Genomic DNA, 17,357 nt, shown 5'->3' with positions numbered 1-17,357 from the left:
CTTCTTCTTCTTCTTCTTCATCGTCGTCATCACTGTGGATGCCCTTCAAGACCACCTTCTTGATCTTTAAAACCTTTGCTTTAGGTTCAGTTTGGGGAGAGGCAGGGACTTCCTTCTTTGTTTCAGCACCATCTTCATAGAAAGCCCAACTTGGAATGCTTTTGTTTTAAAATAAAATTTTACTTTCATTGTGATTTTAGTGAACATATAAGTTAGATTTTCATTCATTGATTGTTGCACATTTTACGTCCTTGCCCTCCCTTCTCCCTGCCCCAGATCCTTTTAAAAAAAATTCATTCACTGTTGCACAATTACCTGCCTCCACATCCCAGTTCTTTTTGCAATGATATATCTTTTATTCAGGGCTATTATTCTATATATTTAATGCCTTATGGTCTGGCTATTTGGAGCCCATCTAAGTGCTTGACCTTCATTTAATTTCATTCCAGCCCACTTCAGAAAACTCATTTTAAGATTTAGAGAATGAGCATTCTCCAAGTCTAACAGGTGGAACAAAAACTCAAACCCATTGTTATAGTATTAATTTCACCTCAGAGTAAAACTGTCCCAAAGGCTGCTCAATGCTGCTATCTCTATAGAAGAAGATGAACACCTCTTTCCCCTCGGGAGCAACTAATGAGTTAAAAATGCCAAATGTTCAGTTAGCGGTCAAGTCCTTAATCACTCTACCGCCAAGACTCCTGTAAATCCTCATTCATGGAGCTTTATTGTGTGTATGTGTCTCTTCCACGTAAACTGACACTGGCTTGGTTATCCTTCTATATCAGTGCCTAACACAAAATCTGGTGCATAATGAATGTTTGTGGCTTAATAAATATTTATGCTAGATATCTATTGCTGCACTCAAAAGATTCTCATCAAGGACAAACTAGCTTAGTCAGAAACACCTTGAAGTCTCCCTACAGCAAAAAATTGAGAAACTGAAGAAAACAGATTTATATATGACAAACTTGGAATCCTGAGCAGCAAGCAGAAGAACAAAAAATTATACTGAGATATTTCACTTAACATAATTTCCTCCCCTCATGAGGGGCTCCCCTCATGTTGTGTAATGACTTATTACTTCATTGTTTTTCAGTGTTCTATGATATTCCATTGTGTAGATGTACCATACTTTTTCTACCCACTCATTTATTTATGAGCCCTTGATTTGCTTATATCTCCCTGCTATTGTGCATAATGCAGCAATAGACATGAATGTTCATACATCTGTTTGGGTTGTGGCTCTGATTTCTTTAGAGTATATTCCTAGCAGTCAAATGGTATTTCTAATTCCCACTTCCTGAGAAAGTGTGAGACTACAGAGGTACTCCAGATTTTTGGAAGCAGAAGTGGCATCTGATTTCTAAACAACATGCCTCTGGAAAATCTATGAATTTTGAGAAAAGATGATAGTTATAGAAAGGGTTCAGGTCTTTTATTCTTAGGGTCACTATGAGTAGTGCTGGACTCGATGGCAATCAGCAACAACAAACAGAATTAAAACACTGACAAAGGAGATTTATGGCACATAGGCACCCTTTCAACTGTTTCAGTGCGGCATAGCTATCTTGAAACAAAGCTAACTGCATTACTGAAGCAGAGAAAGGCCTATTCATGGCCCTCCTGATAGAGACAATGATACTATTGGAAAGCGCACAGAAGAAGCAGGTTAACACGTTGCGGCAAATGATGGCTATAGCTAAAAAAATGTGTTTCTAAGCACGGTCGTCAATTTATAAGAGGGCGGCAATGTGTTAATAAAACATGAACAAGACCTATAGAGTGGAAAGTGTCTATTGATCACTTGACACTAAATTGTTGGGTGCCACAAAACAAGCTGGCTAATCACCTAAAATTAGTAGCTCAGACTCACCCAGGGATGCTTCAGGAGAAAGACTCAGTAGTCTATGTTTGGGTTTGGGGAGTTATTTTACTTATTTGGTTTATTTATTTATTATTTTATTTATATTGGTTTACCTACAAAGTTCATTTACATTGTTATCCACACTGGTAGCCTATTTTGAAAGACTTATGGGGTACATTTCTACTCTGGCACACATTAAGACAACTGTGACTTGTAATCAAACTTGATGACAACTGATTTGTTTCTTACCATTTTGATTTCTTGGTACAAGTAACCTGAAGTTGTTATTGTCAACTATAACTCACAGTTACCTAATGAAAAACGGATTGAAACTTGTGCTATCCTACGCTGTCCTCATAATGTTCAAACCCATTGTTGAGTCACTGTGTCAGTTTGAACTTTTTCGTTCATCACCATAGGCTCTTGTTCATATGTTGTTTCTTTTTTTCTCTCTTTTTTTCCTATAATTATATTTTATTAATTTTCATAAACATTTACAGAGATTTTGGGTTTCCATTCATTCATTGTTGCACTATTCTCTCTACCCTCCTCCCAGTTTGTTCTTGTCCAAATGCCACAGTGCTTGTCAAAGCCAGTTCTGATTAATCTTCTTTGTCAGTGTGTCCTTTGCCATTCCCTATCACTCCTCCCTGAGAGAGACTTCACCCTGAGTCATAAGGACATATGTTGTTTCTTGAAATGCTTCTGTGTCAGACAATTCTTTTTGGTACAGTGACTCTGTTTACTCTTTCCATCTTCTTTAAATGCTTCCTCGATCATTCAATATTTTTCCCATAGCATCTTTAAACATTGCAACTGGAGGATTCAATTTGTTCTTTAGTTCCTTTAGTTTAAGAAATGCTGAGCAAGTACAGCCCTTTTAATTTTCCAACTCGACCTCTTTGCATATTTCATTATAATACTTTGCTTTGGCTTCCCATGCTGCCCTTTGAAATCTTCTATTCAGCTTCTTAACTTCTTAATTTCTTCCCTCTGCTTTGGCTTCTCGGTGCTCTAGAGCAATATTCAGAGTTTCTTCTGACATCCATTTTGGTCTTTCTTCTTCTTCTTCTCTCTTTGTATTCTCACCTTTCGCATTCTTCTTGGACGATATTCTTGATATACTCTCACAGATCGTCTGGTCTTCATTCATTAGTGTCCTAGGCCTCAAACCTGTTTCTGAGATGGTTTTTAAATTTGGGTGGGACAGACTTAAGGTCAAATTTTGATTCTTGTGTATTTGATTTAACCTTCTTTAGCTTTAATTTGAACTTACATATGAGTAGCTGATGGTCCATTCCACAATCAACATCTGGCCTAGTTATTACTGCTGATCTTGAATTTTTACAATGATGTCTTCCACAGGTTTAATTAATCTGATTCTTGTGCATACCACCCAGTGAAATCGATGTGTATAGCCTGAATTTATGTTTCTTAATCGTATTTGCTATCAATACATCATTCATGCAGAATTCTATCGTTCTATCTCCAGTCTCATTTCTGTCACCAAATCCATATTTTCCAACTATTGATCCTTCCTTCTTCCTTGTACCCAACTTGCATTCGAGTCACCTATTAATATTAATCCATTTTGGTTGCATGTTCAATCAATTTCTGATTTCAAAAGCTGGTAGAAATCATCTTATTTCTTCCCTTTTGGCTCTGAATGACAGTGGTATTAGCAGGTCTTCCTTGTATGCATATCTAGAAATGGCCTTTTAACTGAAAGTAATCGCATTTTTTTTTCTCATCTTTTATCTTCAGCTTAGTAGATCATATGATCATCTGATTCAAAATATCCTGTAGAAAGCCATCCTGAGTACATGCAGCTGCCACCCCTGTCCATCTCTGGGACTATGCCTACCTCTTAAATCAGCACCTGTAAATCAACACCCTGGGGCATGCCCCTCCCTCTCTTTTGTAAACTGATAACCTAGAGCTGGGTTCCCTGGCAGCCCGGCCTACTGTGCTGCCTATTTATAGCAGAATTCATCGAATAAATTTGGGCTTGATCAGGAATCTTTGTCTTGCCCCAATCTCTCGTGTCCCTGCTCCTCTTTTAATCTGCACAGGTTCCACTCTAGAACACGTATGAACCCGCAGGTCGGTTTCAGCGGGTGGTTACAATAGCCCATGACAACCCATCCATTTTGCCAATACCTAGTATATCAATGTTTATGCATTCCATTTCTTCCTTAAGAATGTCCAATTTTTCCTACATTCATGCTTCTTACATTCTATGTTCTATTCATTAGTTTCTGCTTACAACTGTTTCTTCTTTGTATTTCCAAATTTGAGGGCTCAGTCTCAGTTGCCATACCTATGGTGTTACTCTATGTGTGTTCTGTGAGCCCATAGCACAAATAAAAAGTCTGTGATTTAGGGTGTCTATTGCTTCCTCCAGGAATATAGCTGTGTGCTTCAAATGTTATCTCATCATTTTATTAAGGTAGAAGTTTCTGAGTCGTGTGTTATACAATATGTCAGAAAAAAAATCTTTAAAAAAAAACCCCAAAACCAACCATGGCCAGCTATCATCTTTGAGTCTATTGAAGCTTGTAGTGGTGACTCTTCATCAAAGCCGTGAAATCTTAGCAGAAACAGACTGCTTCCTCTTTCTCCTGCAGTGTAGCTAGTGAATCCTAACTATTGACTTTTGAATTAGCAGACAAACAAGTAACCCTATACCATTTCATAATCATGTGCTTACTGTCTCAAGCACTCTTCTTTAATTAGTCCATTTGCCTTAGATATTACCAGGCAGGATCTATTGTCAATCAGCCACATACTGCAAAGAATTTGGCACTAGTGCTGGCTAAGAAACTGTTGGAAGGAAAGATAAATTTATACTCAGAATATACAGTAAGCCCCCAAAGACAAATGACTGTCCTTCTATGGTGAGAAGACCCTAGTGAATTTAATTTACCATTCTTCTCAAGCAATAATACTATACACAGGGCTCAATGTCTGCCCCTGTGGTAGACATACTCTGCAGTACCCGCACTTAGCAGGATCAGACCTGCTGCACAGCCCTTGTTTGTTCTGAGCCCCACTCAAAGTTGAAATGTTCCATGTCATTCAGGAAATATTTCAAAACAGTATTCCCACATATAGAATATGCTGCACCCAGAACACAAGGAGGCCTAGTGAGTGTTAGTAGTGGGAAGCACAAGATGCATTGCTAGGTTTTTGCTTTCAAAAGGATGTCTCAACATTTCCCAGACCACTAGCCTCAAAACATTATTGTATATTTAGACTATAAATATGATCCTGATTCTTCATCATGTTTAACTCCTCACCCTATATAACATATATATTTAACAAAGTCTTCAACGTGATTGTTCTTTCTTGTCTTGCCCAGTTGACTAATTTTCACCAATATAGTGGAACAAGAAGATATTCTGCAATATGTCTTAGTGAGTTAAGACTCTATTTTTGAAAGGGCCATACTAGGGAACAAAATAGGGGCAAAATTAAGATCATTATCCTTTGTCTATTTTAAGTTCCAAAAGTGACACTAATCTCTAAATGGTGTGGTATAACTTTTCACAAACTATCATGGCTTGGAGTTGTGGAAATTATAGATGCTCCCTCTTGAGTTAAATAGTGCCCTTCCCCAGCAAAATACCTGTTCAAATCCTAAACTCTGATGTCTGCAAATGTTACTCTATTTGAAAACAACATCTTTACAGACAAAATTAAAGTAAGGATCTCAAAGGTATTGATACAGGATACTAAAAAGGAGAAAATACAGACACAAGCAAAGTAGAAATTGAAATGATACATGTAAAAGCAAAAAGAATGCCAAGAATTCCAACAGCTTTTATAAATTAGGAGAAAGGCAAGGAACAGATTCTCCCTCAGAACTCCGAAGAACCAATACAATCAGCACCTTGAATGCAGACTTTTAGTCTCTAGGATCCTACGAGAATAAATCTCCATTGTTTTAAGTCACTGAGTTTGTAATCATTTCTTACAACAGTGCTCAAAATTTAATACAAGAGCTGTGATAGATCTTTCTCTATAGACCAAGGAAAGAACATGAAATTTCTGCTAACTGTCAAATACAACCACTTAAATTACACCTTTAGTGAAGCTGAAATGACTGCAGGGAGGCCTGTGGCTCCAATGATTGCTTAATTGGATCAAGACTTTAACTTTCATATATGTGTCCTGATCTTTATATATGCTCACTCTTAGAGAGAGCTCTGATAAGAAGCTGTGCTGCAATCTCGGAGGCACAAGGCTCAAATCCACCAGCTGCTGGGCAGGAAAATGATGGAAAATCCTATGCAATTTACTGCCTCTGAAAACCCACTGGAGGGTCAACTATGGGTTGGTTCTGACTTAATGGCACATGACAACAACAATATATATCAGTGTGAATATCTGAGCATTCACCTTTTTGAAATACACAATTACCCAGGTAAATGACTATACATTTTACTGCAGGGAGAAGAATCACTACCATTCACACTTGCCACCATGTTGCAAGACTCTTCCTCCTTAGAACCTGGCTTCTCCTTCAAGCAATTTGTTTAAGATGTCAGAGGTGGCCCAAGACCAAAAACTGAGTAAGTAGTTATGATATTTCATGATCTACCCTCAACCTTTCATTTATTCTTGATTTATTTTAATTGTATAAATTCTGCATTGTGGTTGCTGATTGCCTGCTAATCTTGCCTCTAGATTATCTATGTTCCATTAATCATCTCCCTAACCTATGAGTGATGCCCCCACCTGTCATTCCAACCCTGCCTTTCATTACAATGGTACACTCACTTTCCCCCTGATGAGCTACAACTGAACCTCTAAACTGTTCTGCAATCCTGAAGGCATGCAGTTCGAGACCACCAGCTGCTCCACAGAAAAAGAATGGACAATCTTCTCCTATGTGATTAACTGCTTCTGAAAACCCACGGAAGGGTCAGCTATGAGTTAATTCCAATTCTATAGTACACAACAACAACATCCTCTTTTAGGGAGATCTTGTGGCCTAGTAAGGAGCTCTGATGGCCTAAAGGTAAGGAGCTGTGCTGCAATCCCAAAAGCACACACTTTAAATCCACCAGCTACTCCTGAGGAGAAAGAAAGAAGGGAAATCTCCCCTCTGTTCTATTAAAACTGTCCCCTGAAAACTCACTGGAGGGTCAGTTATGAGTCTCTTTCAACTCAGTGATAATCTATATCATCCTTTACCATGAGAAAGGACAGTATGTTTGGCAAAGCAAGGTCTCAGTGGAAAAATCCCCAGTGAGAAGTCTTTTTAGAGTGACTGCACCAATGAGCTCAAGCACGGCAATAATCACAGATATGGTTCAAGTCCAGATAGTGTTTCATTCTGTTGTACACAGGGTTACTATGAGTCAAAATGGGTTCGATGACACCTAGCAATAGCAAAATGTCACCCCATTGCAATCAGAGTGCTCTTGCTTTGGTAATAGCATCTTTTAATACCAATCCCGACCTATGAAGACTGTTGACATTCCCAGGAATAGTAATTTCTGTCCCATCAGTGCATTCCTTAAGAATATAATTCTCGGAGCTCTGGTGGCCTAGTGGCAATGAGCTGCAACTACAATGCCAGAGGTGCACGGTTCGAATCCACCAGATGCTCTGCCGGTGATGGAGGGACAATTTCCTCCTGTACCAGTCAGATCTGATTTGACAGTATACTCACACAAAAATAATAAAGTAAAATTTTAAAAAAAGAATATAATTCTCTACTTTCTCTAGTTTATCCTCTCTAATGTGCCTTTCCTGATTCTTAAAATAATTTATTCCATGGTCTACCACAGAGTTCTGGTAATTCTACTTTCTTGCACTTTCCCCAAGCTTCCCAGAATCACCACAGTTGCCCTGTTAGAACAGCCTCTAGGGTGCTGGGCTGTGTGATGAGAGAATAAAATCTGTATCACAGAGTGCTGGCATTCTGATACATGCTCTGTATCCAGTTTTATGAGCCATCAGCCCTGACACTGCCCGCTTCAGGATCCATCTCACATAAACGGCCCTGGCCCCCATAATTAGTTCCCAAAAATTTTGGCAGAAAGTGTTTTCCTCCCTTTGCAGATGTAGCCCCTTCCAGGCCAAGTTGTAATATGACAGCCCCTACTTCTTGATAGGCTACAATAAAAAAAATGTAGTGGACTTTGTCCCAAGGCAGACATCTATCATCTTCAAGGAAGGAATAGGTGACCTCTGCAGGCCAGGAGACGTGGGGACATTAGAAGCTTCAAGATAACACGTAGGATGTAACTTTCTCTGGGTCACCAGGACTCTCATACCTGTGAAGCCGCTATCCCCAGCTTTTCCACACCTTCAGTTGCAGAAGACTTAGTCTATTTAGATGCTGCCTAGGAGACTTTGTGTCATAATATCTCCTACATAAATCACCTTCAGCCTCTCACTGTCATTCTCTATCTTCAATAATCTGATATAATCCTTAGAAACAGATCTCTGATTCTAGAGTTCTGATAGTCCTTACTTCCCCTGAGCTTTTCAAATATCTGAATTATTACAATCATTCATTTCTATTGCATCCCATATTCAACAGTTATACTTACAACTACCATTGCATCCACTTGCCATCAAAGACAGGAATCCTCCTTGCCATAAAGCCGGTGGGTTACAGAGTTCCAAATTTCATTTGAAATCACCTTCCTACTGTCACGTCTGGTATGTAGCCATTTTCTTTGGAGGAGTATACTCAGAAAAAATAAAACAAAACAAAACAAAAAAACAAAACAAACCCCAAACCAAACCAAACCAAAAAACTTTAAGGAAGTATTAAAGATTGATTAAGACTGATCAAATAGGAGAGTTGAAAGTTCTATTCACCTGGAATAGAAACTCCAGTATGACCGACAGGGAGGTGTGCAATGAGTATCCACAAGCTGTGGAGCTGCTCTCAAATGTGGCAACAGGATCTGACCTGTGCATCACTGAACGTAGCTGGGAACCTCAACAGTCAAGCCTAGGGACAAGGTGTCCAGATACTGGAGCAGGAAACTGACTGGTACACAAATAAGGACAAAGCAAAATGTGGAAAGTTTTGTGACAGCCTTTACATCACTTATCTTTTAATATCAATAAAAATGAACAGTCTACAGGTCTTTCTGATTACTTGCTATGCATCTAACAGCTGGATAATGAATGAGGATGACAAATAGAATTGACACCTTTGAGATGTGGTGTTAGAGAAAAGCACTGAACATCCCATCGACAGCCAAGAAAATAGCCGGAGTGTGCTCTGGAGACAAGAATGATGAGGCTTCACCTCACATATTTTGGGCATGTTGCTCGAAGAGGCTATTCTTTGGAGAGGGACATGATGGTGGGAAGGGTAGAAGGTAGGTAAAGAAGAGGAAGATTCTCAACCAGGTGGATTGACATGATGACAGCTGCAATGATTTCTTGTGTTTCAGGAGGTGTATGGATGGTGCATGATAGAACAGGGTTCAGATCTTTTGTTCAAAGCATGCTATGAGTGGTACTCAACTCAACAGCATCTAACAATAACAACTGGTGGATATATAAGCATACAGACAAAACAAACAGATATGGACAAGTAAAAGGGACTATATTCGTCATCATACGTGGTCTGGGCACCATGATATTTCAACTTTCTTTTTTTTTCTATATTTTATTAATTTTCATAAACATTTACAGAGATTTTGGGTTTCCATTCTTTCCTTGTTGCACTATTCTCTCTACCCTCCTCCCAGTTTGTTCTTGTCCAAATGGATATTTCAACTTTCATATTGTTGTTGTTATATACCATTGAGTCACTTGCAAGTCATAGTGACCCTATGTACAACAGCTCTGAACCTGCTCTATCTTGAGCCAATCTCATTGTTTCTGACACATTTTCCCCTCATTACCCGAGCCACCAACTCAATCTATCACATCCATGGTCTTCTTCTCTTGCACTGTCCCTCCACTCTCCCACACATGATTTCCCTCTCCAAGAACTGATCCTTCGTTGCAACATGCCCTAAGTATGTGAAATCGAGCTTCAGAATCCTTGCCTCCAAGAAGCAGCCTGGCTTCACCCTCTCCAAGACTTGCTTGTTCTTCTAGCAGTCCATGATATATTCAATACTCTACTCCAGCACCACAGCTCAAAGGCATCAATTCTTCTTCTATCATTGTCCAGGTTTCTGATGCATAGCAAGTAGTTGTGAAGATCATAGCCTGTATCAAGCAAACTTTAGTGTCTAAACTGACATAGTTGCTTTTCAAAACTTTGGAAAGGTACCAAAAGTACAGCAGACTTTCCCAGTACAATTCATCTTTTGATTTCCTGGCTGTTAGTACTAAGAACGTTGACTGTGAAGCCAAGCAAGTTGAAACTGTTATCACAATGCTGCCAATTGACCCAGTGGTGAGAATCTTTGTTTTCTTGATATTGAGCTTCAATCAATACTGAAGTCGTATTAATATATGCTATAAGCTATATATGCAATTAATATATGCTATAAGCTTACCCATGTATATTCCAAATCCAACAGAGGAGCATGGTATTTAAACTTCTTGAACATAATGAAGTATCCTGAAAGACTGTATTTCTAGTCTGTAGACTTAAGACCAGTCATTGGGGTCTATTGCCATAAGATAGTTAACAAAGACAATCTTCTACCTCCTATTTCTCTGAGTATGAAAAGGTTATACTTGTAAGCAGGCCTATAAGCTTGTAACCAGCTCTAAAGTGTAAATATTGGTCTCTCTGTGTCCAAAAGAAAAAAGTGGAGGGAAAGCAAAGACAGAAAATATTGCAGAAAAAAATACCATGCAAATCTCAACATCCGTAACCTTGAGACCAGAAGTACTAGCTGATGCCTGGTTACCACTAGTAACTACTCTTAAGGGGATCAGAATAGAAATTTCCAGGTAGACTGAGTGGAAAGTGTGGAACAAGACTCAACATACAAAAATGGTCAGTGGTACCAGCCTGATAGAGGTGGTGAAAGCCACCAAGATTACAGTGCTTACTAACACTTCACACCTGGAGCAAAATCCCTTGTGGTTCAACTTGACACCAAACTACAGATAGGCCCATACCTAACACTAACAACCAGGAAGTTACTCACTCCTTAAAACAGTCAACCAAGGAGACCGAAAGGGCTGCACTTAGCTAGGAACAATGTTCAGTAAGTCGAATGAGATAAAATAGAAAGATTAATGGAAAAGAGAAGCACAAGGAGCAAGTGCAGTTACACTGAGAGTATTGTAATTAATACCATGACATAAACAAACATAATTCACTCCATAAGCAAAATATGTAGGAATAAAAAATTAACTTTATAAGCTTTTGCACAAATCACAATAAAAAGTAGAAAACAAGTCTTTACATCATTTACCATATATTACATATCCTTGTTTATGAAGAAAGAAGTGAGAAAACAAATATACATGAACTCAATCTTCTCAAGAGTCAAAGAAAAGGAAATCCATGTTTCCTAAAGACAAATTATGGACACCACCTGTCCTCTAATATTTTACCTTACTCCAGCAAAGCAGATCTTCAAGTCCTCACATTCTTTGTAGTTTATTCATTCTTTTGAATTGTTAGTGAATCTGAAACTTCAGTTAGTTCAAGTGTTCTATCGAAAATGGGGATACAAGATTGCAATTGTTGCCTTCAGCGATCTCCTAGCTGGTTGGAAAGATTGATGTAATTGAGTGTTGTCAAATGAATTTCAGTAATAAAAGCCACACACAACACAGTCGAGCTCCTTCCTGGGGCTTCTATGAGTAAAATAAGTACGGAATCAGAGTTTCAGGTCATTCTCCAGTGAAGTCATTGGATGGGTTCAAACTTCCAAACTTCTAATCTGAATGCTTAATCACACTTTATAATTGTGCTACTATCGTTCCTTGGAGGAAAGATGACATGTGAGTAAATAGCCTGATGCGATGAATTCTCTACTGAGTGATAACACAGAGAGGCATGAATCAGAGAGGAGGAGCACAATAGGCAATTTCACAGAATGATTCAGAGAAAGTCCCTGGGCCTCCCTCTGCATGTTGACAGAAGTGGCCAGCTCACTGAATACTTTATCACCCTCTTTCATTTTCACTCAGTTGCTTTAAGTCAGGATCACCAGTGTTTATCAAATTCCTTGTCTGAATCTCACTCATTTCTAATATGAGAGCAGGAACTTGTTTAAAAAGTATGTTGTTGGTGGTGGTGTTATTGTCATGAGCTGTTGAGGCAGAACCAACTCATAGTTGACCCTCCCTTGGGTTTTCAGAGACTAATTCTCCCAGAAGTAGATTGCCTATTTTGTCTCAAGAAGTAGCCAGTGAATTTGAACTGCCTGCCTTCAAGTGCGCAGTGCAACTATATAGAAACAAGATGTGAATTGACTCCATACAAAAATGTACTATCAATGACTTACTTCTGCAATTATGTCTACAGTGACAGTAATTTTTATCCAGTTCAACTTAAATCTTAAACACCTGAAATCGTAAATAAAGAAGAGAGATAGAGGAATCGCAGAACTGTGAAATTAAAACTAAGACGAGTAAAATAGCAGCACAGCACAAGAGTAAAAATGTATGCATGTTAGACTCAGAGGAGACCGAAAAAATGAAATTTGAGCCATAGAGCTTCAGTAGTACCCTAATTGGATTGGCCAAAATGACAATACATATTAGGGTCTAAATATCGGATCCAAGTGTTCTGGCATATTCTAACTCATTCCGGATATTTTCTTTTTGAGAAAAGCTACCTGTAGATTTATAAATACATATTACTCAAAATATAAGATTTCCAAACCAGTTAGAAAAATCAATCAACCACAAGGAATAGAAAATCAATCACCTTGATTTTAATAAACAGATACTTCTCTTTCTCTTAACACATGTAGCTCCTGCCATCTGATCTACTTGAAAGCAGAAGAAGAGAAAAAGAACACTCTACCACAGCCATTCATTTTGCTTTTTCAGTAAAGCAAATGATTTCTCAGAATTCCCCATCAGTATTCTATGTATGATGGGCCAGAATTGGGGTCCATGATTATTAAAGCTGCATTGTTGCTGTTGTTGTTGCTGCTGTTGTTGTTATTGTTAGTTACCATCAAGTCAGAAATGACTCATAGCTGACCCTCCAGTGAGTTTTCAGAGACAATAAATTGCAGGAGACGAGACTGTTCATCTTTCTCCTGCAGAGCAGCTAGTGGATTCTAACTGTGAGCCTCTGGGTTGACAGCACATATCCTGATCAGTAATCTCCCAAAACTCCATAAAGCTGCATTGAAGATACCCAATTAACAGTACTGGTCAGCTCTCATGGACAGAGTTAATACATAAAGAATTAGAGTGAACTTTTCAGCCATTATCAGCTGAGGTGTTTAAGAAGAAAATTATAAAATGTGTTCTATTTCAACATTCACACATTAGAATGCAGCACTCAAGAGTAACAATTTCTAAAATTACTACCTAAATTGGAAGGGACTGGAGAGCATTATGCTGAGTGAACATGAGTGAAAATTCACTCATAAGGACATATATTGTATATGACCATTATTGTAGAATTAGAAAGATAACTAGTAAAATGTGTACGGGGATCCTAGGGAGTGGAAGAGTAGGAGCAGAGGGGTGAAGATTAACAGAGGGGAAATCATAGGGTCACACAATTTGATGTGTGGAGGGAGGAGTGGATAAAGGAAATGAGAAAGATCCAGCAAGAATCTGAAAAGACAAGGAAATGATGGGAATAGTTTAATGTTGATTAATTTTATAAATATAATGAATGTGAATGATAGTACGAAACACAATTTGAACTAAAGATAGTGAAAAACAGCAAACCACTGTAAAATATGTTTTTATATTTAAAAACTGTGTTATATTGCAAAAAATTAAAGATACAGAATATCCTAAGAATACAGCAGGATCTTGAAGCAAAAAAATTTGTAAAAGATAAAATACATAAGGGAAGTTTACTAATTTTATGAGTATAAAGATTATGCCCTACAGTGAAAATAAATTCAGTAGCTTCAATCTGAAATTTCCAAAGAGAAAATCCTGAAAATATTTCTAGGAAAAACAAAGAGTAAATTAATTAATTATAAATGTATCAAGCAAAGCCACGTAATATAGACTTTCTCTCTCTTTTCCCTATGCCATCCTATTGTTGTCGAGAAGGCTCTCTGTCTTCCAAGGAGGCAGAATTGTTTTCTCCCACCAGCAACAATGACCAAGTGGAAGATTGGGATTTTTTACAGAAACTATTTATTAAAAGGGGGGCGGGAAGGTTTTGTGAAGGAAGATACAGAGTGGCAGGAAGAAGAAATCACACCACAGCTCCCCTAGCATAAAAAAACAAAAACAAAAAAATATATATATGCAGGGTTTTAGAGAGATTAGGTAGCCAGGAAATTAAAAGATGTATTGTGATGGGAAAGTCTGATGTTAAGGACCTCTCCAAAGTACTGAAGAACAATGGTGTCTCTCTGGAGACTAAGGTGCATCTGATACAGGCCATAGTCTTTGCAATCACCTGTTATGCATGGGAGAGTTGGGCAATTACTAAGGAGGATAGAAGGAGAATTGATGCCTTTGAGCTGTGGTCCTGGAGAAGAGTATTGAGGGTACCATGCAATGCTAAGAAAATAAACAGGTTCATCCTGGAGAGGGTTAAACCAGGCTGCTCCTTGGAGGCAAGGATTCTGAGGCTTCGTGTGACATACTTTGGACATGTTGTAAGGAAAGGGACATCATGCTTGGTAGGGTGGAGGGACAGCGCAGGAGGGGAAGGCCCTCTATGAGGTGGATTGATTCAGTGACTGGGGTGTTTGGGATGGGTGTGTCAGAGGCAGTGAGATTGGCACAGGACAGAGCAGAGTTTAGGGCTGTTGTACATAGGGTCACTATGAGTTGCAAACGACTCGACAGCACATAACAACAAGGTAGGTAGAATTTCATGTTTCTTCATAAAAAGAGGTGGGAAAAAAATTAAAAAGAGGTGGAGAAGTCTAAGACATTACTGTAAGTAATAAATACGCCTGCATATAGTCCTTCAAGATGGAATCTACTGAAGAAGCCTCTTGATAAGAGATATCAAGGCGTAGGAAGCACGCACTACAACAGTGTCCCCTGGTTCAAATCATTTCTCGGGCTCCCAGTTTGTTCAAAGTAGGTGAGACCTATGCTGTGATGGTGTTTCTTCCCATACTTCAGAAGACTGATTAACACTTGTAAGGGCCAGACACAATGCGCAAGGACAGAATCCGATCAGTCAGTCACATAAGGCTGACCTTCAGGATATGTGGTTTCATTGTGCTTGCTTTGAGGGGAAATATGCCATTTTTCCTGCTTGATTGTATTTTACTCAACCTTTTCAGGAGATAGTTCTCTGATTCTATCCTGCCTCAATAGGAAACTTGAGGTTTATAAACTTATATCTTATAAACTAAACTCATTATAGTGCTGCAGTTTTAAATCAGTTGCAAACACAGAATCTGAGCTTTCCCAATATCCATGGGAAGGCCTGGTAAGTTTGCCTACACCTAAGCTACCCTGCACGCATAGCTACTCTTGATGAGAGTCATGGTGGCTCCCACATAACTTCATAAAAGTGAAGGTACCATGGTGCTCTCCCCAAAACAGACTCAGGTGACAAGACTCATGCTCAGGCCACACTTCTGGAATTTACACTTAATAATTGCTGCTCTTGGACTACATGAGAATGAAGAACTCATACCAACTCAGGGCCTCATGAACACTGGGCAACATCACATCAGCTGTGCACTGGATTTCTGAGAACTACTACGCTTGCTCTTCTCTGGAGCAGGAAGCTCTTTCCTCTTCACAGGTATAGGTAGATGGCAGACGTTCTTACTAATGCCTGGTTTCTTTTGCTTACTCAATTATATCATCTTTATTTAGAGCTTTGTTTTGATTGAGGAACAAATTTTTGTTTCAAATTCATCTCAGACTACTATGTAGTCCTACGTAAATAATACAACTTAGATCACATTTGACTTCCCAAGAATCCTGAAACATTGGTGTGCATTCAACTCACTACGACGCTCTGCTGGCATAGTTTGTGGGAATTACACTCTAAACCAAAGACCTCATCTCTCTGACAAGTTAATCCACCATGGGCTTCATGGGAAACAGATGAACAACCACCTCCCATGCCGTTTACAGTCCCTGAAACTCAGTGGTGGGTAAACTCTGAGTCTCTGAGTTGGTTGCAAGTCAACAACCCACACCAAAAAAATTGCCCTTGAATATCAGAATGTCAAATGACTATGACAATTTATAAACTCTTACTCTTGGTTTCACTACTTGTGTGAATATAGAGTCTCCACACCACTCTGGTCCATGGAAATACGTTGAGTAGTTATTAATTTAGAGAAAAGGAGTTATTCTTAATTTTTATCTGGAACTTATATTTAGCCTTAAACTAGAAACCAACACGGGTTTTGGCATTTTGTTTGCTTGAAAGCTTTCTTTCTATATCTGAACAAAAAGGAAACCATAAATTATTTCATTGACCAATCAAAGGTCCTCAGATTCTCCAATTTCAAATTATCATACACAAGTCTGACATTTGACAGTTAAGAAAGAGCCTCTAGCTCCATCTAGATAGAGAATATTCTGGAACTGTGATCAACTATCCATCTGTTAAATAAGCAAGCAACCATGTTGGATTAAAGACTAAGGTGCATCTGATTAAAACCATAGTATTTTCAATTGCTACCTAAGCATCTGAAAGTTGAATAATGAATAAGAAAAATCAAAGTAGAATTGATAACTTTGAATTGTGGTGCAAGAGAAGAAGACTATATCATGGACTTCCAAAAGAATAAATAAATCTTGTCTTGAAAGAAGTACAACCAAGTTCTCCTTAGAGATAAGGATGGCAAAAGGAGAATTTATACCTTTGAAGTGTGATATTGGAGAAGAGTACAAGAAGAGTGCTGAAAATCTCATGGACTGCCAACAGAACAAACAACTTTTTCTTCAAGAAGAATAACCAGCTTTCTCCTGAGAGGTAAGGATGGCAAAACTCTTTGGGCATGTTGTCAGGAGATACCAGGCTTTGCAAAACTTCATCCTACTGGGAAAGATGGAGGGTCAAAGAAAAACCTGCAACAAGATTGGTTATTAACATAGTATGCTGGTGATCATTAGGATGGTGCAGAGTAGGGTCAAGTTAAGATCTGTTATTCACCAGATGACAGTGAGTCATAGTAGACTGAAAGACACATAGCAACAACAACAATAACATCAATCTGTCATATTTTAAATGTTGTTGTTGTTGTTATGTGCCATCGAGTCTTTTGCGACTCATAGCGACCCTATGCACAACAGCCCTAAGCCCTGCTCTATCCTGAACCAACCGCACCTCCTTTGACACACCATCCAGATTACCCCAGTCATCGAATCAATCCATCTCATAGAGGGTCTTCCCCTCCTGCACTGTCCCTCCACCCTCCCAAGCATGATGTCCCTCTCCAAGGACCCGTCCCTCCTG

The sequence above is a fragment of the Elephantulus edwardii genome, unplaced genomic scaffold, assembly GCF_000299155.1.
Source record: "Elephantulus edwardii isolate Elephantulus edwardi_28Jun2011 unplaced genomic scaffold, EleEdw1.0 scaffold00160, whole genome shotgun sequence".
In the NCBI taxonomy this organism is placed as follows: Eukaryota; Metazoa; Chordata; class Mammalia; order Macroscelidea; family Macroscelididae; genus Elephantulus; species Elephantulus edwardii.
Note: the sequence above shows the minus strand (reverse complement) of the source record.